Raw genomic sequence first — 26,619 nt, forward strand, 5'->3', positions numbered from 1 at the left:
CAACAAGGGATCTCAAAGTCACAACATAGGGTGGAGTATGCAAATTTAAGCAGCCCCTGATCAAAGCCCTAAGGAAATTGCTGTAAGTGTGCTGGAGTCCAGTTGTCTACCAGATGCATGGCATTCTTCCAAATTTGCAGGGCCCGTCTGGCCAGGGCATACAAGAGCATGACTCTTCCAGATGACCTCTTACATGGGTCCTATGCTCATTTGGTAAGGATTGCGCTTTGTCAGCAAGACGTTATAGAACCTAAATATATGAGAAACCCCATCTCTCTTGACAAGAGGAGAACGGAATAACGTGCCAGGTGAAGACCAACTGATGCAACTTCCATCAGATGTTAACCTGATAAAGGAGATTAAATCTCCAAAAGGCATGTCAGAAGTGGGATTCGAACCCACGCCTCCAAAGGAGACTGTGGCCTAAACACAGCACCTTAGACCTCTCGGCCATCCTGACAGTATAGGCTTTTAAGAAATGAATAAAAGTTACTCAGAAACGTCTACCTCCATGCAAGCCTGAAATAATTTAAACCTTCAAACACAAGGTGCAACTTTATGCACAGGACAATAAACACAGAAGAACACATACGAAAGCACTTTATTTCACAGGTATACAGTTTTCATGCTTTTAGAACACCACATACCTCTCACCAGCTATTCAGGGTCCTGTATCCGACTCACAACATTTCCTTGCCTGCGACCTCTCTCTCTACACAAACAACTACAGCACAGGAAGTAGGAAGGCAATAGGTGGGGCAGTTTATGCAAATTTATGCTGCCAATGTGCCTTGCAGATTCATGCAGGATTTCTAGATCCTTGCTGGATACAAGAGAGAAGGACTTGTTCCAGATAAACTATCCCTAGCAGGGAAAGTCTGAGCACAGGCACTCTTTTGCTCTTTAGCCCCTGGCCTGGGACTCACCCTCACTTGCTGAGGCGTGAAATTCTGCATACCAACTTTGCACAGAAGGTATGTTTGTGGTTGTTTGGGGATGGGTGGGAGGTCAAGAGCAGGGAAAAGCAGGTCTCCTTCACTACTAGACTCCTCTTCTATGCCTCCCTGCCATTCACTCACTCTGTCTTTGTTTCATTCTCTCCTTCCACAACACTCCTTCTCACTCACTCGCTCTATCACTTGTATTTTTGCCCTTGCTCTGCATTCTATAGTGGAAACATCTCTTGAATGAAGCATCTGAAAATGACGTGACATAAAATTTAAAACCTCCTTATTGGAAACCTAAAACATCACAAGACTTAATGTAACCCATTTCTTTCATAAAAAAGATTTTTAAAGTATCCCCACAAAACAAATATAAAACACCACGAGTGCTAGAAGAATATTACATTAACGTTAAAGATAGAATAGGGCAAATGCATTTGCAGTTGAAACTGAAGTTTGGTACTTATTCAGATATTATTTACATTGCCAATTTTTAGCTGAGATTCTAAAGGAACTGAGAGAGAAAAAGGAACTCAAGTTTTGTCAGAAGTGGGATTCGAACCCACGCCTCCAATAGAGACTGCGGCCTTAACGCAGCGCCTTAGACCACTCGGCCATCCTGACCCCATGCTGCTTTTTCATCTAAAGGGTGAGAAATATATTAGGAACCAAAAAATGCACAGCGCTTAGGCCAATAGTGGCTAGAGCAAGAAAAAAACTCACTGCACTCTTCCAAGAAGACAATCCTATAAGCCACTGCGAGGGAAATGATCATATTTCTCAAGAAAAAAAGTAGAGTAAACACAGGACTGTCAGAAGTGGGATTTGAACCCACACCTCCAGAGGAGACTGCGACCTGAACGCAGCGCCTTAGACCACTCGGCCATCCTGACTTGCTTTCCCAGCATCTTCCAGAGGCCAGACAGCCATGCAGGTGAGGTACTGAAAAGGAATGCCCTCAAGTTATTTATCCTATTATATGCACTTCCAACAGATCTTTGAACAATCTGTACAGAGCAGGACCTATGGAGAACTCTTTAGAACTTTGAGGCGAACAAAGAGAAAGTACTATTCACCAGCCACTTGAACGGCTCAAAGCTGCTTTGAAATTGAGACAATAGCCACCTCTTGGCTGGCTAAAGCAATTTCAACAAGGGATCTCAAAGTCACAACATAGGGTGGAGTATGCAAATTTAAGCAGCCCCTGATCAAAGCCCTGAGGAAATTGCTGTAAGTGTGCTGGAGTCCAGTTGTCTACCAGATGAATGGCATTCTTCCAAATTTGCAGGGCCCGTCTGGCCAGGGCATACAAGAGCATGACTCTTCCAGATGACCTCTTACATGGGTCCTATGCTCATTTGGTAAGGATTGCGCTTTGTCAGCAAGACGTTATAGAACCTAAATATATGAGAAACCCCATCTCTCTTGACAAGAGGAGAACGGAATAACGTGCCAAGTGAAGACCAACAGATGCAACTTCCATCAGATGTTAACCTGATAAAGGAGATTAAATCTCCAAAAGGCATGTCAGAAGTGGGATTCGAACCCACGCCTCCAAAGGAGACTGTGGCCTAAACACAGCGCCTTAGACCTCTCGGCCATCCTGACAGTATAGGCTTTTAAGAAATGAATAAAAGTTACTCAGAAACGTCTACCTCCATGCAAGCCTGAAATAATTTAAACCTTCAAACACAAGGTGCAACTTTATGCACAGGACAATAAACACAGAAGAACACATATGAAAGCACTTTATTTCACAGGTATACAGTTTTCATGCTTTTAGAACACCACATACCTCTCACCAGCTATTTAGGGTCCTGTATCCGACTCACAACATTTCCTTGCCTGCGACCTCTCTCTCTACACAAACAACTACAGCACAGGAAGTAGGAGGGCAATAGGTGGGGCAGTTTATGCAAATTTATGCTGCCAATGTGCCTTGCAGATTCATGCAGGATTTCTAGATCCTTGCTGGATACAAGAGAGTAGGCCTTGTTCCAGATAAACTATCCCTAGCAGGGAAAGTCTGAGCACAGGCACTCTTTTGCTCTTTAGCCCCTGGCCTGGGACTCACCCTCACTTGCTGAGGCGTGAAATTCTGCATACCAACTTTGCACAGAAGGTATGTTTGTGGTCGTTTGGGGATGGGTGGGAGGTCAAGAGCAGGGAAAAGCAGGTCTCCTTCACTACTAGACTCCTCTTCTATGCCTCCCTGCCATTCACTCACTCTGTCTTTGTTTCATTCTCTCCTTCCACAACACTCCTTCTCACTCACTTGCTCTATCACTTGTATTTTTGCCCTTGCTCTGCATTCTATAGTGGAAACAGCTCTTGAACGAAGCATCTGAAAATGACGTGACATAAAATTTAAAACCTCCTTATTGGAAACCTAAAACATCACAAGACTTAATGTAACCCATTTCTTTCATAAAAAAGATTTTTAAAGTACCCCACAAAACAAATATAAAACACCACGAGTGCTAGTAGAATATTACATTAACGTTAAAGATATAATAGGGCAAATGCATTTGCAGTTGAAACTGAAGTTTGGTACTTATTCAGATATTATTTACATTGCCAATTTTTAGCTGAGATTCTAAAGGAACTGAGAGAGAAAATGGAATTCAAGTTTTGTCAGAAGTGGGATTCGAACCCACGCCTCCAGGAGAGACTGTGGCCTTAACGCAGCGCCTTAGACCACTCGGCCATCCTGACCCCATGCTGCTTTTTCATCTAAAGGGTGAGAAAGATATTAGGAACCAAAAAATGCACAGAGCTTAGGCCAATAGTGGCTAGAGCAAGAAAAAAACTCACTGCACTCTTCCAAGAAGACAATCCTATAAGGCACTGCGAGGGAAATGATCATATTTCTCAAGAAAAAAAGTAGAGTAAACACAGGACTATCAGAAGTGGGATTTGAACCCACGCCTCCAGAGGAGACTGCGACCTGAACGCAGCGCCTTAGACCACTCGGCCATCCTGACTTGCTTTCCCAACATCTTCCAGAGGCCAGACAGCCATGCAGGTGAGGTACTGAAAAGGAATGCCCTCAATTTATTTATCCTATTATATGCACTTCCAACAGATCTTTGAACAATCTGTACAGAGCAGGACCTATGGAGAACTCTTTAGAACTTTGAGGCGAACAAAGAGAAAGTGCTATTCACCAGCCACTTGAACGGCTCAAAGCTGCTTTGAAATTGAGACAATAGCCACCTCTTGGCTGGCTAAAGCAATTTCAACAAGGGATCTCAAAGTCACAACATAGGGTGGAGTATGCAAATTTAAGCAGCCCCTGATCAAAGCCCTGAGGAAATTGCTGTAAGTGTGCTGGAGTCCAGTTGTCTACCAGATGAATGGCATTCTTCCAAATTTGCAGGGCCCGTCTGGCCAGGGCATACAAGAGCATGACTCTTCCAGATGACCTCTTACATGGGTCCTATGCTCATTTGGTAAGGATTGCGCTTTGTCAGCAAGACGTTATAGAACCTAAATATACGAGAAACCCCATCTCTCTTGATAAGAGGAGAACGGAATAACGTGCCAGGTGAAGACCAACAGATGCAACTTCCATCAGATGTTAACCTGATAAAGGAGATTAAATCTCCAAAAGGCATGTCAGAAGTGGTATTCGAACCCACGCCTCCAAAGGAGACTGTGGCCTAAACACAGCACCTTAGACCTCTCGGCCATCCTGACAGTATAGGCTTTTAAGAAATGAATAAAAATTACTCAGAAACGTCTACCTCCATGCAAGCCTGAAATAATTTAAACCTTCAAACACAAGGTGCAACTTTATGCACAGGACAATAAACACAGAAGAACACATACGAAAGCACTTTATTTCACAGGTATACAGTTTTCATGCTTTTAGAACACCACATACCTCTCACCAGCTATTTAGGGTCCTGTATCCGACTCACAACATTTCCTTGCCTGCGACCTCTCTCTCTACACAAACAACTACAGCACAGGAAGTAGGAAGGCAATAGGTGGGGCAGTTTATGCAAATTTATGCTGCCAATGTGCCTTGCAGATTCATGCAGGATTTCTAGATCCTTGCTGGATACAAGAGAGTAGGCCTTGTTCCAGATAAACTATCCCTAGCAGGGAAAGTCTGAGCACAGGCACTCTTTTGCTCTTTAGCCCCTGGCCTGGGACTCACCCTCACTTGCTGAGGCGTGAAATTCTGCATACCTACTTTGCAAAGAAGGTATGTTCGTGGTTGTTTGGGAATGGGTGGGAGGTCAAGAGCAGGGAAAAGCAGGTCTCCTTCACTACTAGACTCCTCTTCTATGCCTCCCTGCCATTCACTCACTCTGTCTTTGTTTCATTCTCTCCTTCCACAACACTCCTTCTCACTCACTCGCTCTATCACTTGTATTTTTGCCCTTGCTCTGCATTCTATAGTGGAAACATCTCTTGAATGAAGCATCTGAAAATGACGTGACATAAAATTTAAAACCTCCTTATTGGAAACCTAAAACATCACAAGACTTAATGTAACCCATTTCTTTCATAAAAAAGATTTTTAAAGTACCCCACAAAAGAAATATAAAACACCACGAGTGCTAGAAGAATATTACATTAACGTTAAAGATAGAATAGGGCAAATGCATTTGCAGTTGAAACTGAAGTTTGGTACTTATTCAGATATTATTTACATTGCCAATTTTTAGCTGAGATTCTAAAGGAACTGAGAGAGAAAATGGAATTCAAGTTTTGTCAGAAGTGGGATTCGAACCCACGCCTCCAGTAGAGACTGCGGCCTTAACGCAGCGCCTTAGACCACTCGGCCATCCTGACCCCATGCTGCTTTTTCATCTAAAGGGTGAGAAAGATATTAGGAACCAAAAAATGCACAGAGCTTAGGCCAATAGTGGCTAGAGCAAGAACAAAACTCACTGCACTCTTCCAAGAAGACAATCCTATAAGCCACTGCGAGGGAAATGATCATATTTCTCAAGAAAAAAAGTAGAGTAAACACAGGACTGTCAGAAGTGGGATTTGAACCCACGTCTCCAGAGGAGACTGCGACCTGAACGCAGCGCCTCAGACCACTCGGCCATCCAGACTTGCTTTCCCAGCGTCTACCAGAGGCCAAACAGCCATGCAGGTGAGGTACTGAAAAGGAATGCCCTCAATTTATTTATCCTATTATATGCACTTCCAACAGATCTTTGAACAATCTGTACAGAGCAGGACCTATGGAGAACTCTTTAGAACTTTGAGGCGAACAAAGAGAAAGTGCTATTCACCAGCCACTTGAACGGCTCAAAGCTGCTTTGAAATTGAGACAATAGCCACCTCTTGGCTGGCTAAAGCAATTTCAACAAAGGATCTCAAAGTCACAACATAGGGTGGAGTATGCAAATTTAAGCAGCCCCTGATTAAAGCCCTAAGGAAATTGCTGTAAGTGTGCTGGAGTCCAGTTGTCTACCAGATGCATGGCATTCTTCCAAATTTGCAGGGCCCGTCTGGCCAGGGCATACAAGAGCATGACTCTTCCAGATGACCTCTTACATGGGTCCTATGCTCATTTGGTAAGGATTGCGCTTTGTCAGCAAGACGTTATAGAACCTAAATATATGAGAAACCCCATCTCTCTTGACAAGAGGAGAACGGAATAACGTGCCAGGTGAAGACCAACAGATGCAACTTCCATCAGATGTTAACCTGATAAAGGAGATTAAATCTCCAAAAGGTATGTCAGAAGTGGGATTCAAACCCACGCCTCCAAAGGAGACTGTGGCCTAAACACAGCACCTTAGACCTCTCGGCCATCCTGACAGTATAGGCTTTTAAGAAATGAATAAAAGTTACTCAGAAACGTCTACCTCCATGCAAGCCTGAAATAATTTAAACCTTCAAACACAAGGTGCAACTTTATGCACAGGACAATAAACACAGAAGAACACATACGAAAGCACTTTATTTCACAGGTATACAGTTTTCATGCTTTTAGAACACCACATACCTCTGTGGAAATTTAGCTTATAACTGAACATTATCTGCGCCATCTTGCCTCTCCCCAGCGCCACGCACAGCGAACGCACGGCCGCCATTTTAGGCACCCCACTCTCTCTCCCCGCTCATTGTCGATCGCCAGCGCGTTCCCCTGGCGCAGCAAGCATCCCCCGCGCGCCGGCCACCTCCGCTCTCTCATACACGGGCCATAAACCCTCTCCTTCTGCGCGACCCTGCCATGGAACCGCATCCCACGCCTGACCGACATCCCATACATGGTCATGCATCTCTTTGATAGCCCCCTTCCTCTGCGCCCCATTGTCCGAACCGATCCCAGGCCATCACCTAGCCCTGCGGATGCAGTTTATTGTCCCTACTGTAAGGAAAACGCCCCACATCAAAGGGATTACAGTAGATCAAGGCCCCCCACCCCCTGAGACCCGACCGGTCACACACACCCCCCGGGAATTGGCGGAATATCCTGCTGTGTGATAGCCATCTCCTACTGCGGGTGGGGTGGGAACTTCTACTGTAGCTGTGCGTGGGATCGGATCTGAGCCAAGGATTCTGAAGACATTCTTTCATTCATCAAAGTGATCTCAAGAATGTGCCATGTATAATAAACCTGCAATAAAGTCATAAACCTGTGTATAAGAGGCTAGGCCTCAGAGATGTGGTTAGAGCACCTCGTGACGATACCTTGCTGTCTGATCTGATGTGTTCTGCTCCGACGGAATAAAACTTTGTTTCCTGCCTTCCAGTCTCCGGCGCCTGCCTCTTTATTGGTTTAACATCGAATGGTATAAGAGGCGATTACCGCCGGGCAATACTTGAAAGGTTATCGACTGAAACTGCCGCTACCGTTTAACAATTGGCGTCCCAAGCGTGGGGCCCATCAGCGACACGTGGATCCAGTGGGAGAGGTCCCGACGATAGAGTGAACGACTGCAACGATCGGGAGAGCTCCTGCCCGATAGACCCTCGTCTGGCAGCCGATCATCCGAACTTCACTGGTTCCGAGCAGACCTCTCTCGAGTGATCTACGGTCCTGACTGGGAACCATCAGGAGTGTCGCGGCAAATACGGAGAGTAGAGGACGATCGGGCGCTGGAGGCGGAAGACGAGAAACTGTCCACGCGGTCCGGGTAAGGTCGTGAAACACGACAAATTGCGAAACGATTGATTGATTGATTGAAATACTAGTATTGCTTATTGATTGTTCTCTTTGAGATATTCGCTGTCTACAAACGGGGAGGAGTAGAAATACTCTCTCTCTCTCTCCCTTTGCAGATAGTGAAGGGTAGGTAACGCAGACTTTTGTCCCCGTTGTAACCCGTCGTGCCTATCTTTATCTCCCCACTGATTGATTGTCCGAACATTGATTGTTTTGAAGAATAGTGCTCTTTGAGATATTTTCTGTTTGCAAATAACGTAGAATAGAAATATTCTGTCTAGTCTTTGCAAATAGTGACGGGTAGGTAACGCAGACTTTTGTCCCCGTTGAAACCCGTCGTGCCTATCTTTATCTCCCCATTGATTGATTGATTGTCCGAACACTAGCTGTTCGATATTGGTTCTTTTGGAGGTATTCTCTGCTTACAAATAACGAGGAATAGAGATATTCTGTCTAGTCTTTGCAAGCAGTGAAAAGATAGGTAGTGCTGACTTTTGTCCCCGTTGAAACCCGTCATGCCTATCTTCTCCCCACTGATTGGTAGTTGGTTCTGCCCGGACCGCTTATTAGAGGTGAACCATCCGGCTCCTCTGGAAGGCACCCCTAATAAGGACATGTTCACTAAATACGAACTAATCGCCGTAGTTTATGGCAAGCTATGGCATAAAATATACAAAGGGGGACCCCGAGAGTCAGTGGCCACTGGTAGGATCCTTTTTTTTGACCCTACAAAACTAAAAAAACGCTAGGAAATAGCCCTTTGTGGGATATATGGAACTAAGGGAAGGAGCCAAGCTCACGGTCAAGACGGCCACGAGGTAGCCCGGCTCCATCGCTCTCGCTGCCTAAACATGTCTGCCCTACCACCCACCCCGCCCAGTAAAAACGACCGAAATCCCACACAACCGGAAGCCTGTTGATACCCACCATCGACGTCACCGAACTTGACTAGGATCACGCACAATTGGACTATGCCATTTTCCGATTACACTGTAACTAGATTGCAAATATGTACAACACTCCAACAAAGTAGTATGATTAAACATTTTAATAACTTATAGATATAACAACATTCCGACGAGGTGAACAGGTTAAAACACGTTTTAAACAACTATTTACATGACAGTCTGCTGCGACCTGCATCCCAAAAGCATTTACGTCCACGTGACACCGTCCTCGCCTCTCCTCCCTCGAAATTGCAACATTGGCCTGTTTTGGGCGGTCCTCTTAGTCGGCCTTGGGCTATAAAAGCCATGCAAAAATCCATTGACATCAGTGGCGGACAACTGTGCGAATAGTCCGGAAGCCACACGCGGCGCCAAGACCCTGGCAACGCCGAGGTGGGTCTGCCACGTCGTGCAGATCTTCCCATTCTCTTCTTCCTTCAATAACGGAGGGTGCCCTGGCGGGGGGAAGCGACGCGGACGGACCTCCCCCACCTCCCCAGGTGGAGGCTCGCCAGCAGATGAGGGCACCCCAACCGTCTCTTTCACCGACCAGCCGAGTTGCACCCCAACCGTCTCTTTCACCGACCAGCCGAGTTGCACGCAGCCATTTCACTCGCCGGCCAGCCGAGTTGCACCCAGCCATTTCACTCGCCGCCCAGATGAGTGAGCGCCCCTGCACTCACCGACCAGCTGCAGCAAGACAGCCATTTACGTCTTGCCTGCCGGACAGCCGCCCAGGCGCGGGTTCCTTTCTGCACCAATATTGCCATTAACGTTTGACTCGAGAGGTGGGTCCCAGCAGCAGAATGATCGGGGGACCCACCCCGGTGGCTGTAACGAAGAGCTGCTGCTGCTGCTGCCTTTGGACTCTGACGGTCGGTTCTTCGGATCCAGGCCTAGCCCACCGTGAGACGGTTCTGGACTCGGAAGCTTGTCTGCTTGGGCGTGGGCCCCACCCTTGACAAAACGCCCCCTCAGCTTTGCAGAGTCTGCGGGAGTCATTGGCACTCGACTCCCGCGGACTTCCGGTGAGGGCAAGCCGCCGCCATTGTTCTTTGCCCCGGGCGACAACCACCTTGCCTCCGCCGGATGCCATGAAAGAGACTGATTCAAGGCGGCGACAGCGAGACCTGCCTGCTGTCCCGCCCTGAGGATGGATCACGGCATCGCTGCGAGATCGTGGTGACGTCATGCTGACGTAAGCTGACGCTAACAAAAGTTCTCGAACTACCGAAAAAGATTCTGGTCCAGCAGCTAGTTAGTGGAAAGACTTAGACTGTGCACTAGACCCACCCGACCTCGCCCCAAAATGGCGCCGAGACGCCTCTCACACCGTGGCCGGCCTGAACGGTTGTAGGCCCGTATTTTGTATACTGACGTTGTTTTAAATAAAGGGCTTTTTAAAGGAATTACGGAATCAGTGTCATGACAAATCATCTAGGTTGGTAAAGGTTTTTCTTTTGAATAAATGATTGTTACTCCCAATCAATAGAAAACAGATAATGCAGACCCCATTTGCCTGAATCTTTTTGACTAACGGAATTTGTACCCGTCACACCTGTCTTTTTCCAAGAGTTGTTAGAAAATGGTCGACTATAGCTTAAGGTGTATGCCGAATGCAAGGTATGGTATCTTGCACCATAACATACGACCGATTGAGAAATACATGTACGACCAGGGAACCCAAATTTAGGAGATGAATGAAATAGAGCATCTTTGTCTCGGAAGAAAAGAATAATAGGTCTGTGGTACTACCCACTCCTGCGACTAGCCTGGTACGCGGTAAGTAGAACTTTTTCGTGTCTACGCGCGCTAAGGTACTTTGAATACTGCACATCCCCTCCCCTCTTTTCCCTCTCTATAGGTCACAACGAAGTTCCGACTGAAGAATGGAGTGGACATGGACCGCACCATGTTCAATATAGGGAAAAACATAGACAAACGTTGTGGGATAATGCGCAAAGTGCAGACCACCATTGGGAACATGAAAAGCTGTATGGTATGATTGTGCGTGTGTGCTACGATTATGCGGTATGAATGTGTATGCATTTCATGCTTGGGTCGCATGAAGAGAGCGTCATCGTATGATTGAAGTGCTCGTCCATCGATCAAAGGGAGGGGAGAAAAAGGTCCAACACCCCTCCCCAAGATAAACTACAAAAATACTGAAAACACGCAGCATACATAGGAAAGAGGACAGGAAAGGAGAGGTCCCCATACTCAACGTAGCCCTGAGTCTCCGTCTTAAGTTTCTGCGCTTGATGCATGTACTGTCACACCCTATCCGGTATTTGTGTGTACGTGATCACCGAATTCATGTCTTTCCCCCGCTTGTGTTTTCTTACATCGAACTGACCCATGCTACGCCATGTTGTGTGTGCACCAAGTAGCCTATTATCATACACATGTCTCTCTCTCTCTCTCGTTTTGTGTCGTACGTATGCCAAATAGCCAACTTGATGCGCACGTCTCTCTCTCTCTCTCTCTCTCTCTCTCTCTCTCTCCCTCCCCCTCTCTCTCTCTCTCTCTCTCTCTCTCTCTCTCTCTCTCCCTCTCTCTCTCCCTCCCTCACTGAAGGCTTCCTTGCCCTCTTTCTTTTTGAATAAATTACACGACACATACCTCCTCAGTCTGTGTATAATTGGCCTCAAACACGGCGGTGTTCGAACAAATTGACAGAAACAAAAACGACCGTACTTTACCACGTTACTACCTCTCCTTTCTGCAAATGTTGAACTTAATTGGCTGAGAAAGAAAGGACAGGTAAGACGACTGATGTCTCCCAATTTGGCCCTCATCACGGGGACTATATGTCAGTGGTTTGCGTTCTTAGAGCCTCAACGACACCATCTCCACCGCCCAGAACTGCCCCCGCCCAAGTGTCCCGAACTAGAATGTCCAAACACCCGTCCTCCCAGAATCACCCCAGCTCTGTACTAGCCGTCCCAGAGTATTTCGAGCAAAACAACTGATGACTTTGTTCTCTAAAGGTACATTGCCTAAGCTGATGAGGGTTACCTATTGTCTCCAGCAAGAAAAATGTTTAGCTTATGTCCCTCCCCGAAATAGATACCTGTGAACCCATGACAGCAGCACCTCGTACTTTTCTTTCATAAACCTAGCAGTCCTCGGAGGAAAATGTGTATTAACAGAGCTTGTGTTGAGATGAACGAGCCTCTACCGGAGAAGCCGGTTCGAATTTTTTTAATATAGACCAGAAGGTTGACAGATGTCAGGCTTCCTGCAACGATTATAAGGCACAGGAATCGACACCTAGCAAGCCAGACGATGGACAGAAACACCCACAGAAACCTGCACCACAGCAATGATTAATAAACTAGTAACACACACTGACATAACAGTTAATAAACACGAATCATACAACAACCGATAAAAGCATTTCCCCAATTACTCGGTGGTTGGGAGAGAGGATGAAGTGTGTAAATGTCTTCCCTGCCAACTCTCTAAGATTTTGTTTCTTGTACTCATTCAAAGATAACCTGCGGCCATCGGAAGAGAGGGGTCGGACGTGACGCACAGCCTGGCTGCGGACCATGGAACATCTATGGCATCGACCAAACGGGAAGCAACGAAGCAAAAAGGGCGTGAGACGAGGCACCATTATCAGCATGATAAGCGATAGAACGAAGGGCTATCTCGAGGCCCCCTGCTCGCTGACCAGCGTGCCTGAAGTCCCAACCCGTCGGGCCCGATTGATGGGCCCAGTGCTGGAAGATTCTGCCCCCCTTGGTCCGCTTTTTGATCCGACCCCACTCCACCCCCTCTTCCCCCGGCATCCCGAAGCACGCCACACCCCTTCTCTCTCTCTCTCTTTTATATGGATTTTGAATTTGACTTAACTACAGAAGAACAAAAAGCGGATACCACGTCTCAAAGCACCTATGATGAACTGTGTTAGGGAACAGGACTGTGATCAGAGAACAGCGAATGGTCACACCCCGCCACGTGAGAAATTGGATTTGAGCTGGACCTTAGCTCCACCGCCGGTGCTCAACAGTGCCAACACAAGAAGAAGAACAAAAAGAGCTTACCAGTGATGGCTCTCTATAATAGGACACTGGAAAGAAGAACTCCCTCCCATGACTGTAACTCATGTTAAGTTGAATTCCTCTCCCAACCACCTTTTTATATTAACTATCTTCCTATCGAGTTTTCATGATGCTGCGTCAGTCACTTCCGACTATACACTGAGAAGTTAAGAAAATCTAACTTTGTATAATGACATTCATACAACACCAGCCATACACACGACTATACTGACTATTTTTGATCCACACGAAGTCTGGGCCTTAAGTAATGTATGAAATATCCCTTGTTTTGCCAGAGACATTTTTTTTACTTTACAGTATCATGTTTGTGCTCAAACAAGCTCCCCTCCTCCTATCCCTGGGCCTGACATGCGGCACAGCTGATGCAATTTTGTATGTACTACCTCCTCGCCTGCTTTATCAACTGTATGTAACTATGTACAAATGTGTCAGATTGCTCCTGTCTGTCCTAAAAACTCTGTACTTTTAAGGAATGCATGAAAAACATTCACGATATTATAGCTAAAGGGTTAACGAAGGTGAATGTCGGCCATGCAAGCTGGCGAGATATGTTAAAAGGGAGGACTGTGGAAATTTAGCTTATAACTGAACATTATCTGCGCCATCTTGCCTCTCCCCAGCGCCACGCACAGCGAACGCACGGCCGCCATTTTAGGCACCCCACTCTCTCTCCCCGCTCATTGTCGATCGCCAGCGCGTTCCCCTGGCGCTGCAAGCATCCCCCGCGCTCCGGCCACCCCCGCTCTCTCATACACGGGCCATAAACCCTCTCCTTCTGCGCGACCCTGCCATGGAACCGCATCCCACGCCTGACCGACATCCCATACATGGTCATGCATCTCTTTGATAGCCCCCTTCTTCTGCGCCCCATTGTCCGAACCGATCCCAGGCCATCACCTAGCCCTGTGGATGCAGTTTATTGTCCCTACTGTAAGGAAAACGCCCCACATCAAAGGGATTACAGTAGATCAAGGCCCCCCACCCCCTGAGACCCGACCGGTCACACACACCCCCCGGGAATTGGCGGAATATCCTGCTGTGTGATAGCCATCTCCTACTGCGGGTGGGGTGGGAACTTCTACTGTAGCTATGCGTGGGATCGGATCTGAGCCAAGGATTCTGAAGACGTTCTTTCATTCATCAAAGTGATCTCAAGAATGTGCCATGTATGATAAACCTGCAATAAAGTCATAAACCTGTGTATAAGAGGCCAGGCCTCAGAGATGCAGTTAGAGCACCTCGTGACGATACCTTGCTGTCTGATCTGATGTGTTCTGCTCCGACGGAATAAAACTTTGTTTCCTGCCTTCCAGTCTCCGGCGCCTGCCTCTTTATTGGTTTAACATCGAATGGTATAAGAGGCGATTACCGCCGGGCAATATTTGAAAGGTTATCGACTGAAACTGCCGCTACCGTTTAACACCTCTCACCAGCTATTTAGGGTCCTGTACCCGACTCACAACATTTCCTTGCCTGCGACCTCTCTCTCTACACAAACAACTACAGCACAGGAAGTAGGAAGGCAATAGGTGGGGCAGTTTATGCAAATTTATGCTGCCAATGTGCCTTGCAGATTCATGCAGGATTTCTAGATCCTTGCTGGATACAAGAGAGTAGGCCTTGTTCCAGATAAACTATCCCTAGCAGGGAAAGTCTGAGCACAGGCACTCTTTTGCTCTTTAGCCCCTGGCCTGGGACTCACCCTCACTTGCTGAGGCGTGAAATTCTGCATACCAACTTTGCACAGAAGGTATGTTTGTGGTTGTTTGGGGATGGGTGGGAGGTCAAGAGCAGGGAAAAGCAGGTCTCCTTCACTACTAGACTCCTCTTCTATGCCACCCTGCCATTCACTCACTCTGTCTTTGTTTCATTCTCTCCTTCCACAACACTCCTTCTCACTCACTCGCTCTATCACTTGTATTTTTGCCCTTGCTCTGCATTCTATAGTGGAAACATCTCTTGAATGAAGCATCTGAAAATGACGTGACATAAAATTTAAAACCTCCTTATTGGAAACCTAAAACATCACAAGACTTAATGTAACCCATTTCTTTCATAAAAAAGATTTTTAAAGTACCCCACAAAACAAATATAAAACACCACGAGTGCTAGAAGAATATTACATTAACGTTAAAGATAGAATAGGGCAAATGCATTTGCAGTTGAAACTGAAGTTTGGTACTTATTCAGATATTATTTACATTGCCAATTTTTAGCTGAGATTCTAAAGGAACTGAGAGAGAAAATGGAATTCAAGTTTTGTCAGAAGTGGGATTCGAACCCACGCCTCCAGGAGAGACTGCGGCCTTAACGCAGCGCCTTAGACCACTCGGCCATCCTGACCCCATGCTGCTTTTTCATCTAAAGGGTGAGAAAGATATTAGGAACCAAAAAATGCACAGAGCTTAGGCCAATAGTGGCTAGAGCAAGAAAAAAACTCACTGCACTCTTCCAAGAAGACAATCCTATAAGCCACTGCGAGGGAAATGATCATATTTCTCAAGAAAAAAGTAGAGTAAACACAGGACTGTCAGAAGTGGGATTTGAACCCACGCCTCCAGAGGAGACTGCAACCTGAACGCAGCGCCTTAGACCACTCGGCCATCCTGACTTGCTTTCCCAGCATCTACCAGAGGCCAAACAGCCATGCAGTTGAGGTACTGAAAAGGAATGCCCTCAATTTATTTGTCCTATTATATGCACTTCCAACAGATCTTTGAACAATCTGTACAGAGCAGGACCTATGGAGAACTCTTTAGAACTTTGAGGCGAACAAAGAGAAAGTGCTATTCACCAGCCACTTGAACGGCTCAAAGCTGCTTTGAAATTGAGACAATAGCCACCTCTTGGCTGGCTAAAGCAATTTCAACAAAGGATCTCAAAGTCACAACATAGGGTGGAGTATGCAAATTTAAGCAGCCCCTGATCAAAGCCCTAAGGAAATTGCTGTAAGTGTGCTGGAGTCCAGTTGTCTACCAGATGCATGGCATTCTTCCAAATTTGCAGGGCCCGTCTGGCCAGGGCATACAAGAGCATGACTCTTCCAGATGACCTCTTACATGGGTCCTATGCTCATTTGGTAAGGATTGCGCTTTGTCAGCAAGACGTTATAGAACCTAAATATATGAGAAACCCCATCTCTCTTGACAAGAGGAGAACGGAATAACGTGCCAGGTGAAGACCAACAGATGCAACTTCCATCAGATGTTAACCTGATAAAGGAGATTAAATCTCCAAAAGGCATGTCAGAAGTGGGATTCGAACCCACGCCTCCAAAGGAGACGGTGGCCTAAACACAGCGCCTTAGTCCTCTCAGCCATCCTGACAGTATAGGCTTTTAAGAAATGAATAAAAGTTACTCAGAAACGTCTACCTCCATGCAAGCCTGAAATAATTTAAACCTTCAAACACAAGGTGCAACTTTATGCACAGGACAATAAACACAGAAGAACACATACGACAGCACTTTATTTCACAGGTATACAGTTTTCATGCTTTTAGAACACAACATACCTCTCACCAGCTATTTAGGGTCCTGTATCCGACTCACAACATTTCCTTGCCTGCGACCTCTCTCTCTACACAAACAACTACAGCACAGAAAGTAGAAAGGCAATAGGTGGGGCAGTTTATGCAAATTTATGCTGCCAATGTGCCTTGCAGATTCATGCAGGATTTCTAGATCCTTGCTGGATACAAGAAAGAAGGACTTGTTCCAGATAAACTATCCCTAGCAGGGAAAGTCTGAGCACAGGCACTCTTTTGCTCTTTAGCCCCTGGCCTGGGACTCACCCTCACTTGCTGAGGCGTGAAATTCTGCATACCAACTTTGCACAGAAGGTATGTTTGTGGTTGTTTGGGGATGGGTGGGAGGTCAAGAGCAGGGAAAAGCAGGTCTCCTTCACTACTAGACTCCTCTTCTATGCCTCCCTGCCATTCACTCACTCTGTCTTTGTTTCATTCTCTCCTTCCACAACACTCCTTCTCACTCACTCGCTCTATCACTTGTATTTTTGCCCTTGCTCTGCATTCTATAGTGGAAACATCTCTTGAATGAAGCATCTGAAAATGACGTGACATAAAATTTAAAACCTCCTTATTGGAAACCTAAAACATCACAAGACTTAATGTAACCCATTTCTTTCATAAAAAAGATTTTTAAAGTACCCCACAAATCAAATATAAAACACCACGAGTGCTAGAAGAATATTACATTAACGTTAAAGATAGAATAGGGCAAATGCATTTGCAGTTGAAACTGAAGTTTGGTACTTATTCAGATATTATTTACATTGCCAATTTTTAGCTGAGATTCTAAAGGAACTGAGAGAGAAAATGGAATTCAAGTTTTGTCAGAAGTTGGATTCAAACCCACGCCTCCAGGAGAGACTGCGGCCTTAACGCAGCGCCTTAGACCACTCGGCATCCTGACCCCATGCTGCTTTATCATCTAAAGGGTGAGAAAGATATTAGGAACCAAAAAATGCACAGAGCTTAGGCCAATAGTGGCTAGAGCAAGAAAAAAACTCACTGCACTCTTCCAAGAAGACAATCCTATAAGCCACTGCGAGGGAAATGATCATATTTCTCAAGAAAAAAAGTAGAGTAAACACAGGACTGTCAGAAGTGGGATTTGAACCCACGCCTCCAGAGGAGACTGCGACCTGAACGCAGCGCCTTAGACCACTCGGCCATCCTGACTTTCTTTCCCAGCATCTACCAGAGGCCAAACAGCCATGCAGGTGAGGTACTGAAAAGGAATGCCCTCAATTTATGTATCCTATTATATGCACTTCCAACAGATCTTTGAACAATCTGTACAGAGCAGGACCTATGGAGAACTCTTTAGAACTTTGAGGCGAACAAAGAGAAAGTGCTATTCACCAGCCACTTGAACGGCTCAAAGCTGCTTTGAAATTGAGACAATAGCCACCTCTTGGCTGGCTAAACCAATTTCAACAAAGGATCTCAAAGTCACAACATAGGGTGGAGTATGCAAATTTAAGCAGCCCCTGATCAAAGCCCTAAGGAAATTGCTGTAAGTGTGCTGGAGTCCAGTTGTCTACCAGATGAATGGCATTCTTCCAAATTTGCAGGGCCCGTCTGGCCAGGGCATACAAGAGCATGACTCTTCCAGATGACCTCTTACATGGGTCCTATGCTCATTTGGTAAGGATTGCGCTTTGTCAGCAAGACGTTATAGAACCTAAATATATGAGAAACCCCATCTCTCTTGACAAGAGGAGAACGGAATAACGTGCCAGGTGAAGACCAACAGATGCAACTTCCATCAGATGTTAACCTGATAAAGGAGATTAAATCTCCAAAAGGCATGTCAGAAGTGGGATTCGAACCCACGCCTCCAAAGGAGACTGCGGCCTAAACAAAGCGCCTTAGACCTCTCGGCCATCCTGACAGTATAGGCTTTTAAGAAATGAATAAAAGTTACTCAGAAACGTCTACCTCCATGCAAGCCTGAAATAATTTAAACCTTCAAACACAAGGTGCAACTTTATGCACAGGACAATAAACACAGAAGAACACATACGAAAGCACTTTATTTCACAGGTATACAGTTTTCATGCTTTTAGAACACCACATACCTCTCACCAGCTATTTAGGGTCCTGTATCCGACTCACAACATTTCCTTGCCTGCGACCTCTCTCTCTACACAAACAACTACAGCACAGGAAGTAGGAAGGCAATAGGTGGGGCAGTTTATGCAAATTTATGCTGCCAATGTGCCTTGCAGATTCATGCAGGATTTCTAGATCCTTGCTGGATACAAGAGAGTAGGCCTTGTTCCAGATAAACTATCCCTAGCAGGGAAAGTCTGAGCACAGGCACTCTTTTGCTCTTTAGCCCCTGGCCTGGGACTCACCCTCAGTTGCTGAGGCGTGAAATTCTGCATACCAACTTTGCACAGAAGGTATGTTTGTGGTTGTTTGGGGATGGGTGGGAGGTCAAGAGCAGGGAAAAGCAGGTCTCCTTCACTACTAGACTCCTCTTCTATGCCTCCCTGCCGTTCACTCACTCTGTCTTTGTTTCATTCTCTCCTTCCACAACACTCCTTCTCGCTCACTCGCTCTATCACTTGTATTTTTGCCCTTGCTCTGCATTCTATAGTGGAAACATCTCTTGAATGAAGCATCTGAAAATGACGTGACATAAAATTTAAAACCTCCTTATTGGAAACCTAAAACATCACAAGACTTAATGTAACCCATTTCTTTCATAAAAAAGATTTTTAAAGTACCCCACAAAACAAATATAAAACACCACGAGTGCTAGAAGAATATTACATTAACGTTAAAGATAGAATAGGGCAAATGCATTTGCAGTTGAAACTGAAGTTTGGTACTTATTCAGATATTATTTACATTGCCAATTTTTAGCTGAGATTCTAAAGGAACTGAGAGAGAAAATGGAATTCAAGTTTTGTCAGAAGTGGGATTTGAAACCACGCCTCCAGTAGAGACTGCGGCCTTAACACAGCGCCTTAGACCACTCGGCCATCCTGATCCCATGCTGCTTTTTCACCTAAAGGGTGAGAAATATATTAGGAACCAAAAAATGCACAGAGCTTAGGCCAATAGTGGCTAGAGCAAGAAAAAAACTCACTGCACTCTTCCAAGAAGACAATCCTATAAGCCACTGCGAGGGAAATGATCATATTTCTCAAGAAAAAAATTAGAGTAAACACAGGACTGTCAGAAGTGGGATTTGAACCCCCACCTCCAGAGGAGACTGCGACCTGAACGCCTGCGCCTTAGACCACTCGGCCATCCTGACTTGCTTTCCCAGCATCTTCCAGAGGCCAGACAGCCATGCAGGTGAGGTACTGAAAAGGAATGCCCTCAATTTATTTATCCTATTATATGCACTTCCAACAGATCTTTGAACAATCTGTACAGAGCAGGACCTATGGAGAACTCTTTAGAACTTTGAGGCGAACAAAGAGAAAGTGCTATTCACCAGCCACTTGAACGGCTCAAAGCTGCTTTGAAATTGAGACAATAGCCACCTCTTGGCTGGCTAAAGCAATTTCAACAAGGGATCTCAAAGTCACAACATAGGGTGGAGTATGCAAATTTAAGCAGCCCCTGATCAAAGCCCTAAGGAAATTGCTGTAAGTGTGCTGGAGTCCAGTTGTCTACCAGATGCATGGCATTCTTCCAAATTTGCAGGGCCCGTCTGGCCAGGGCATACAAGAGCATGACTCTTCCAGATGACCTCTTACATGGGTCCTATGCTCATTTGGTAAGGATTGCGCTTTGTCAGCAAGACGTTATAGAACCTAAATATATGAGAAACCCCATCTCTCTTGACAAGAGGAGAACGGAATAACGTGCCAGGTGAAGACCAACTGATGCAACTTCCATCAGATGTTAACCTGATAAAGGAGATTAAATCTCCAAAAGGCATGTCAGAAGTGGGATTCGAACCCACGCCTCCAAAGGAGACTGTGGCCTAAACACAGCACCTTAGACCTCTCGGCCATCCTGACAGTATAGGCTTTTAAGAAATGAATAAAAGTTACTCAGAAACGTCTACCTCCATGCAAGCCTGAAATAATTTAAACCTTCAAACACAAGGTGCAACTTTATGCACAGGACAATAAACACAGAAGAACACATACGAAAGCACTTTATTTCACAGGTATACAGTTTTCATGCTTTTAGAACACCACATACCTCTCACCAGCTATTCAGGGTCCTGTATCCGACTCACAACATTTCCTTGCCTGCGACCTCTCTCTCTACACAAACAACTACAGCACAGGAAGTAGGAAGGCAATAGGTGGGGCAGTTTATGCAAATTTATGCTGCCAATGTGCCTTGCAGATTCATGCAGGATTTCTAGATCCTTGCTGGATACAAGAGAGAAGGACTTGTTCCAGATAAACTATCCCTAGCAGGGAAAGTCTGAGCACAGGCACTCTTTTGCTCTTTAGCCCCTGGCCTGGGACTCACCCTCACTTGCTGAGGCGTGAAATTCTGCATACCAACTTTGCACAGAAGGTATGTTTGTGGTTGTTTGGGGATGGGTGGGAGGTCAAGAGCAGGGAAAAGCAGGTCTCCTTCACTACTAGACTCCTCTTCTATGCCTCCCTGCCATTCACTCACTCTGTCTTTGTTTCATTCTCTCCTTCCACAACACTCCTTCTCACTCACTCGCTCTATCACTTGTATTTTTGCCCTTGCTCTGCATTCTATAGTGGAAACATCTCTTGAATGAAGCATCTGAAAATGACGTGACATAAAATTTAAAACCTCCTTATTGGAAACCTAAAACATCACAAGACTTAATGTAACCCATTTCTTTCATAAAAAAGATTTTTAAAGTATCCCCACAAAACAAATATAAAACACCACGAGTGCTAGAAGAATATTACATTAACGTTAAAGATAGAATAGGGCAAATGCATTTGCAGTTGAAACTGAAGTTTGGTACTTATTCAGATATTATTTACATTGCCAATTTTTAGCTGAGATTCTAAAGGAACTGAGAGAGAAAAAGGAACTCAAGTTTTGTCAGAAGTGGGATTCGAACCCACGCCTCCAATAGAGACTGCGGCCTTAACGCAGCGCCTTAGACCACTCGGCCATCCTGACCCCATGCTGCTTTTTCATCTAAAGGGTGAGAAATATATTAGGAACCAAAAAATGCACAGCGCTTAGGCCAATAGTGGCTAGAGCAAGAAAAAAACTCACTGCACTCTTCCAAGAAGACAATCCTATAAGCCACTGCGAGGGAAATGATCATATTTCTCAAGAAAAAAAGTAGAGTAAACACAGGACTGTCAGAAGTGGGATTTGAACCCACACCTCCAGAGGAGACTGCGACCTGAACGCAGCGCCTTAGACCACTCGGCCATCCTGACTTGCTTTCCCAGCATCTTCCAGAGGCCAGACAGCCATGCAGGTGAGGTACTGAAAAGGAATGCCCTCAAGTTATTTATCCTATTATATGCACTTCCAACAGATCTTTGAACAATCTGTACAGAGCAGGACCTATGGAGAACTCTTTAGAACTTTGAGGCGAACAAAGAGAAAGTGCTATTCACCAGCCACTTGAACGGCTCAAAGCTGCTTTGAAATTGAGACAATAGCCACCTCTTGGCTGGCTAAAGCAATTTCAACAAGGGATCTCAAAGTCACAACATAGGGTGGAGTATGCAAATTTAAGCAGCCCCTGATCAAAGCCCTGAGGAAATTGCTGTAAGTGTGCTGGAGTCCAGTTGTCTACCAGATGAATGGCATTCTTCCAAATTTGCAGGGCCCGTCTGGCCAGGGCATACAAGAGCATGACTCTTCCAGATGACCTCTTACATGGGTCCTATGCTCATTTGGTAAGGATTGCGCTTTGTCAGCAAGACGTTATAGAACCTAAATATATGAGAAACCCCATCTCTCTTGACAAGAGGAGAACGGAATAACGTGCCAAGTGAAGACCAACAGATGCAACTTCCATCAGATGTTAACCTGATAAAGGAGATTAAATCTCCAAAAGGCATGTCAGAAGTGGGATTCGAACCCACGCCTCCAAAGGAGACTGTGGCCTAAACACAGCGCCTTAGACCTCTCGGCCATCCTGACAGTATAGGCTTTTAAGAAATGAATAAAAGTTACTCAGAAACGTCTACCTCCATGCAAGCCTGAAATAATTTAAACCTTCAAACACAAGGTGCAACTTTATGCACAGGACAATAAACACAGAAGAACACATATGAAAGCACTTTATTTCACAGGTATACAGTTTTCATGCTTTTAGAACACCACATACCTCTCACCAGCTATTTAGGGTCCTGTATCCGACTCACAACATTTCCTTGCCTGCGACCTCTCTCTCTACACAAACAACTACAGCACAGGAAGTAGGAGGGCAATAGGTGGGGCAGTTTATGCAAATTTATGCTGCCAATGTGCCTTGCAGATTCATGCAGGATTTCTAGATCCTTGCTGGATACAAGAGAGTAGGCCTTGTTCCAGATAAACTATCCCTAGCAGGGAAAGTCTGAGCACAGGCACTCTTTTGCTCTTTAGCCCCTGGCCTGGGACTCACCCTCACTTGCTGAGGCGTGAAATTCTGCATACCAACTTTGCACAGAAGGTATGTTTGTGGTCGTTTGGGGATGGGTGGGAGGTCAAGAGCAGGGAAAAGCAGGTCTCCTTCACTACTAGACTCCTCTTCTATGCCTCCCTGCCATTCACTCACTCTGTCTTTGTTTCATTCTCTCCTTCCACAACACTCCTTCTCACTCACTTGCTCTATCACTTGTATTTTTGCCCTTGCTCTGCATTCTATAGTGGAAACAGCTCTTGAACGAAGCATCTGAAAATGACGTGACATAAAATTTAAAACCTCCTTATTGGAAACCTAAAACATCACAAGACTTAATGTAACCCATTTCTTTCATAAAAAAGATTTTTAAAGTACCCCACAAAACAAATATAAAACACCACGAGTGCTAGTAGAATATTACATTAACGTTAAAGATATAATAGGGCAAATGCATTTGCAGTTGAAACTGAAGTTTGGTACTTATTCAGATATTATTTACATTGCCAATTTTTAGCTGAGATTCTAAAGGAACTGAGAGAGAAAATGGAATTCAAGTTTTGTCAGAAGTGGGATTTGAACCCATGCCTCCAGGAGAGACTGCGGCCTTAACGCAGGGCCTTCGACCACTCGGCCATCCTGACCCCAGTCTGCTTTCTCATCTAAAGGGTGAGAAATATATTAGGAACCAAAAAATGCACAGAGCTTAGGCCAATAGTGGCTAGAGCAAGAAAAAAACTCACTGCACTCTTCCAAGAAGACAATCCTATAAGCCACTGCGAGGGAAATGATCATATTTCTCAAGAAAAAAGTATAGTAAACACAGGACTTTCAGAAGTGGGATTTGAACCCACACCTCCAGAGGAGACTGCGACCTGAACGCAGCGCCTTAGACCACTCGGCCATCCTGACTTGCTTTCCCAACATCTTCCAGAGGCCAGACAGCCATGCAGGTGAGGTACTGAAAAGGAATGCCCTCAATTTATTTATCCTATTATATGCACTTCCAACAGATCTTTGAACAATCTGTACAGAGCAGGACCTATGGAGAACTCTTTAGAACTTTGAGGCGAACAAAGAGAAAGTGCTATTCACCAGCCACTTGAACGGCTCAAAGCTGCTTTGAAATTGAGACAATAGCCACCTCTTGGCTGGCTAAAGCAATTTCAACAAGGGATCTCAAAGTCACAACATAGGGTGGAGTATGCAAATTTAAGCAGCCCCTGATCAAAGCCCTGAGGAAATTGCTGTAAGTGTGCTGGAGTCCAGTTTTCTACCAGATGAATGGCATTCTTCCAAATTTGCAGGGCCCGTCTGGCCAGGGCATACAAGAGCATGACTCTTCCAGATGACCTCTTACATGGGTCCTATGCTCATTTGGTAAGGATTGCGCTTTGTCAGCAAGACGTTATAGAACCTAAATATATGAGAAACCCCATCTCTCTTGACAAGAGGAGAATGGAATAACGTGCCAAGTGAAGACCAACAGATGCAACTTCCATCAGATGTTAACCTGATAAAGGAGATTAAATCTCCAAAAGGCATGTCAGAAGTGGGATTCGAACCCACGCCTCCAAAGGAGACTGTGGCCTAAACACAGTGCCTTAGACCTCTCGGCCATCCTGACAGTATAGGATTTTAAGAAATGAATAAAAGTTACTCAGAAACGTCTACCTCCATGCAAGCCTGAAATAATTTAAACCTTCAAACACAAGGTGCAACTTTATGCACAGGACAATAAACACAGAAGAACACATACGAAAGCACTTTATTTCACAGGTATACAGTTTTCATGCTTTTAGAACACCACATACCTCTCACCAGCTATTTAGGGTCCTGTATCCGACTCACAACATTTCCTTGCCTGCGACCTCTCTCTCTACACAAACAACTACAGCACAGGAAGTAGGAAGGCAATAGGTGGGGCAGTTTATGCAAATTTATGCTGCCAATGTGCCTTGCAGATTCATGCAGGATTTCTAGATCCTTGCTGGATACAAGAGAGTAGGCCTTGTTCCAGATAAACTATCCCTAGCAGGGAAAGTCTGAGCACAGGCACTCTTTTGCTCTTTAGCCCCTGGCCTGGGACTCACCCTCACTTGCTGAGGCGTGAAATTCTGCATACCAACTTTGCACAGAAGGTATGTTTGTGGTTGTTTGGGGGATGGGTGGGAGGTCAAGAGCAGGAAAAAGCAGGTCTCCTTCACTACTAGACTCCTCTTCTATGCCTCCCTGCCATTCACTCACTCTGTCTTTGTTTCATTCTCTCCTTCCACAACACTCCTTCTCACTCACTCGCTCTATCACTTGTATTTTTGCCCTTGCTCTGCATTCTATAGTGGAAACATCTCTTCAATGAAGCATCTGAAAATGACGTGACATAAAATTTAAAACCTCCTTATTGGAAACCTAAAACATCACAAGACTTAATGTAACCCATTTCTTTCATAAAAAAGATTTTTAAAGTACCCCACAAAACAAATATAAAACACCACGAGTGCTAGAAGAATATTACATTAACGTTAAAGATAGAATAGGGTAAATGCATTTGCAGTTGAAACTGAAGTTTGGTACTTATTCAGATATTATTTACATTGCCAATTTTTAGCTGAGATTCTAAAGGAACTGAGAGAGAAAATGGAATTCAAGTTTTGTCAGAAGTGGGATTCGAACACACGCCTCCAGGAGAGTCTGCGGCCTTAACGCAGCGCCTTAGACCACTCGGCCATCCTGACCCCATGCTACTTTTTCATCTAAAGGGTGAGAAAGATATTAGGAACCAAAAAATGCACAGAGCTTAGGCCAATAGTGGCTAGAGCAAGAAAAAAACTCACTGCACTCTTCCAAGAAGACAATCCTATAAGCCACTGCGAGGGAAATGATCACATTTCTCAAGAAAAAAATTAGAGTAAACACAGGACTGTCAGAAGTGGGATTTGAACCCACGCCTCCAGAAGAGACTGCGACCTGAACGCAGCGCCTTAGACCACTCGGCCATCCTGACTTGCTTTCCCAGCATCTTCCAGAGGCCAGACAGCCATGCAGGTGAGGTACTGAAAAGGAATGCCCTCAATTTATTTATCCTATTATATGCACTTCCAACAGATCTTTGAACAATCTGTACAGAGCAGGACCTATGGAGAACTCTTTAGAACTTTGAGGCGAACAAAGAGAAAGTGCTATTCACCAGCCACTTGAACGGCTCAAAGCTGCTTTGAAATTGAGACAATAGCCACCTCTTGGCTGGCTAAAGCAATTTCAACAAGGGATCTCAAAGTCACAACATAGGGTGGAGTATGCAAATTTAAGCAGCCCCTGATCAAAGCCCTAAGGAAATTGCTGTAAGTGTGCTGGAGTCCAGTTGTCTACCAGATGCATGGCATTCTTCCAAATTTGCAGGGCCCGTCTGGCCAGGGCATACAAGAGCATGACTCTTCCAGATGACCTCTTACAT

The 26,619-nt window shown here is 45.3% G+C and overlaps 17 non-coding genes across 17 annotated transcripts; all 17 read right to left on the bottom strand.

Moving 5' to 3' along the window:
* Positions 1 to 377: 377 nt before the first annotated feature.
* Positions 378 to 460, bottom strand: TRNAL-UAG (transfer RNA leucine (anticodon UAG)). The gene has a single exon. It is a non-coding gene; the product is annotated as a tRNA-Leu (tRNA).
* Positions 461 to 1,485: 1,025 nt separating this feature from the next.
* Positions 1,486 to 1,568, bottom strand: TRNAL-AAG (transfer RNA leucine (anticodon AAG)). The gene has a single exon. It is a non-coding gene; the product is annotated as a tRNA-Leu (tRNA).
* Positions 1,569 to 1,754: 186 nt separating this feature from the next.
* Positions 1,755 to 1,837, bottom strand: TRNAL-CAG (transfer RNA leucine (anticodon CAG)). Its single transcript has one exon. It is a non-coding gene; the product is annotated as a tRNA-Leu (tRNA).
* A 632-nt stretch (positions 1,838 to 2,469) lies between these two features.
* Positions 2,470 to 2,552, bottom strand: TRNAL-UAG (transfer RNA leucine (anticodon UAG)). The gene has a single exon. It is a non-coding gene; the product is annotated as a tRNA-Leu (tRNA).
* Positions 2,553 to 3,576: 1,024 nt separating this feature from the next.
* Positions 3,577 to 3,659, bottom strand: TRNAL-AAG (transfer RNA leucine (anticodon AAG)). The gene has a single exon. It is a non-coding gene; the product is annotated as a tRNA-Leu (tRNA).
* Positions 3,660 to 3,845: 186 nt separating this feature from the next.
* TRNAL-CAG (transfer RNA leucine (anticodon CAG)) lies at positions 3,846 to 3,928 on the bottom strand. Its single transcript has one exon. It is a non-coding gene; the product is annotated as a tRNA-Leu (tRNA).
* Positions 3,929 to 5,667: 1,739 nt separating this feature from the next.
* On the bottom strand, positions 5,668 to 5,750 carry TRNAL-AAG (transfer RNA leucine (anticodon AAG)). Its single transcript has one exon. It is a non-coding gene; the product is annotated as a tRNA-Leu (tRNA).
* A 9,612-nt stretch (positions 5,751 to 15,362) lies between these two features.
* Positions 15,363 to 15,445, bottom strand: TRNAL-AAG (transfer RNA leucine (anticodon AAG)). Its single transcript has one exon. It is a non-coding gene; the product is annotated as a tRNA-Leu (tRNA).
* A 185-nt stretch (positions 15,446 to 15,630) lies between these two features.
* TRNAL-CAG (transfer RNA leucine (anticodon CAG)) lies at positions 15,631 to 15,713 on the bottom strand. Its single transcript has one exon. It is a non-coding gene; the product is annotated as a tRNA-Leu (tRNA).
* Positions 15,714 to 17,720: 2,007 nt separating this feature from the next.
* Positions 17,721 to 17,803, bottom strand: TRNAL-CAG (transfer RNA leucine (anticodon CAG)). The gene has a single exon. It is a non-coding gene; the product is annotated as a tRNA-Leu (tRNA).
* A 632-nt stretch (positions 17,804 to 18,435) lies between these two features.
* Positions 18,436 to 18,518, bottom strand: TRNAL-UAG (transfer RNA leucine (anticodon UAG)). Its single transcript has one exon. It is a non-coding gene; the product is annotated as a tRNA-Leu (tRNA).
* Positions 18,519 to 20,527: 2,009 nt separating this feature from the next.
* Positions 20,528 to 20,610, bottom strand: TRNAL-UAG (transfer RNA leucine (anticodon UAG)). The gene has a single exon. It is a non-coding gene; the product is annotated as a tRNA-Leu (tRNA).
* Positions 20,611 to 21,635: 1,025 nt separating this feature from the next.
* TRNAL-AAG (transfer RNA leucine (anticodon AAG)) lies at positions 21,636 to 21,718 on the bottom strand. Its single transcript has one exon. It is a non-coding gene; the product is annotated as a tRNA-Leu (tRNA).
* A 186-nt stretch (positions 21,719 to 21,904) lies between these two features.
* Positions 21,905 to 21,987, bottom strand: TRNAL-CAG (transfer RNA leucine (anticodon CAG)). The gene has a single exon. It is a non-coding gene; the product is annotated as a tRNA-Leu (tRNA).
* Positions 21,988 to 22,619: 632 nt separating this feature from the next.
* TRNAL-UAG (transfer RNA leucine (anticodon UAG)) lies at positions 22,620 to 22,702 on the bottom strand. Its single transcript has one exon. It is a non-coding gene; the product is annotated as a tRNA-Leu (tRNA).
* Positions 22,703 to 24,709: 2,007 nt separating this feature from the next.
* On the bottom strand, positions 24,710 to 24,792 carry TRNAL-UAG (transfer RNA leucine (anticodon UAG)). The gene has a single exon. It is a non-coding gene; the product is annotated as a tRNA-Leu (tRNA).
* A 1,294-nt stretch (positions 24,793 to 26,086) lies between these two features.
* TRNAL-CAG (transfer RNA leucine (anticodon CAG)) lies at positions 26,087 to 26,169 on the bottom strand. The gene has a single exon. It is a non-coding gene; the product is annotated as a tRNA-Leu (tRNA).
* Between the last annotated feature and the right edge of the window lie 450 nt (positions 26,170 to 26,619).

This window comes from Triturus cristatus, chromosome 6 (assembly GCF_964204655.1).
Source record: "Triturus cristatus chromosome 6, aTriCri1.1, whole genome shotgun sequence".
NCBI classification, from domain to species: domain Eukaryota; kingdom Metazoa; phylum Chordata; class Amphibia; order Caudata; family Salamandridae; genus Triturus; species Triturus cristatus.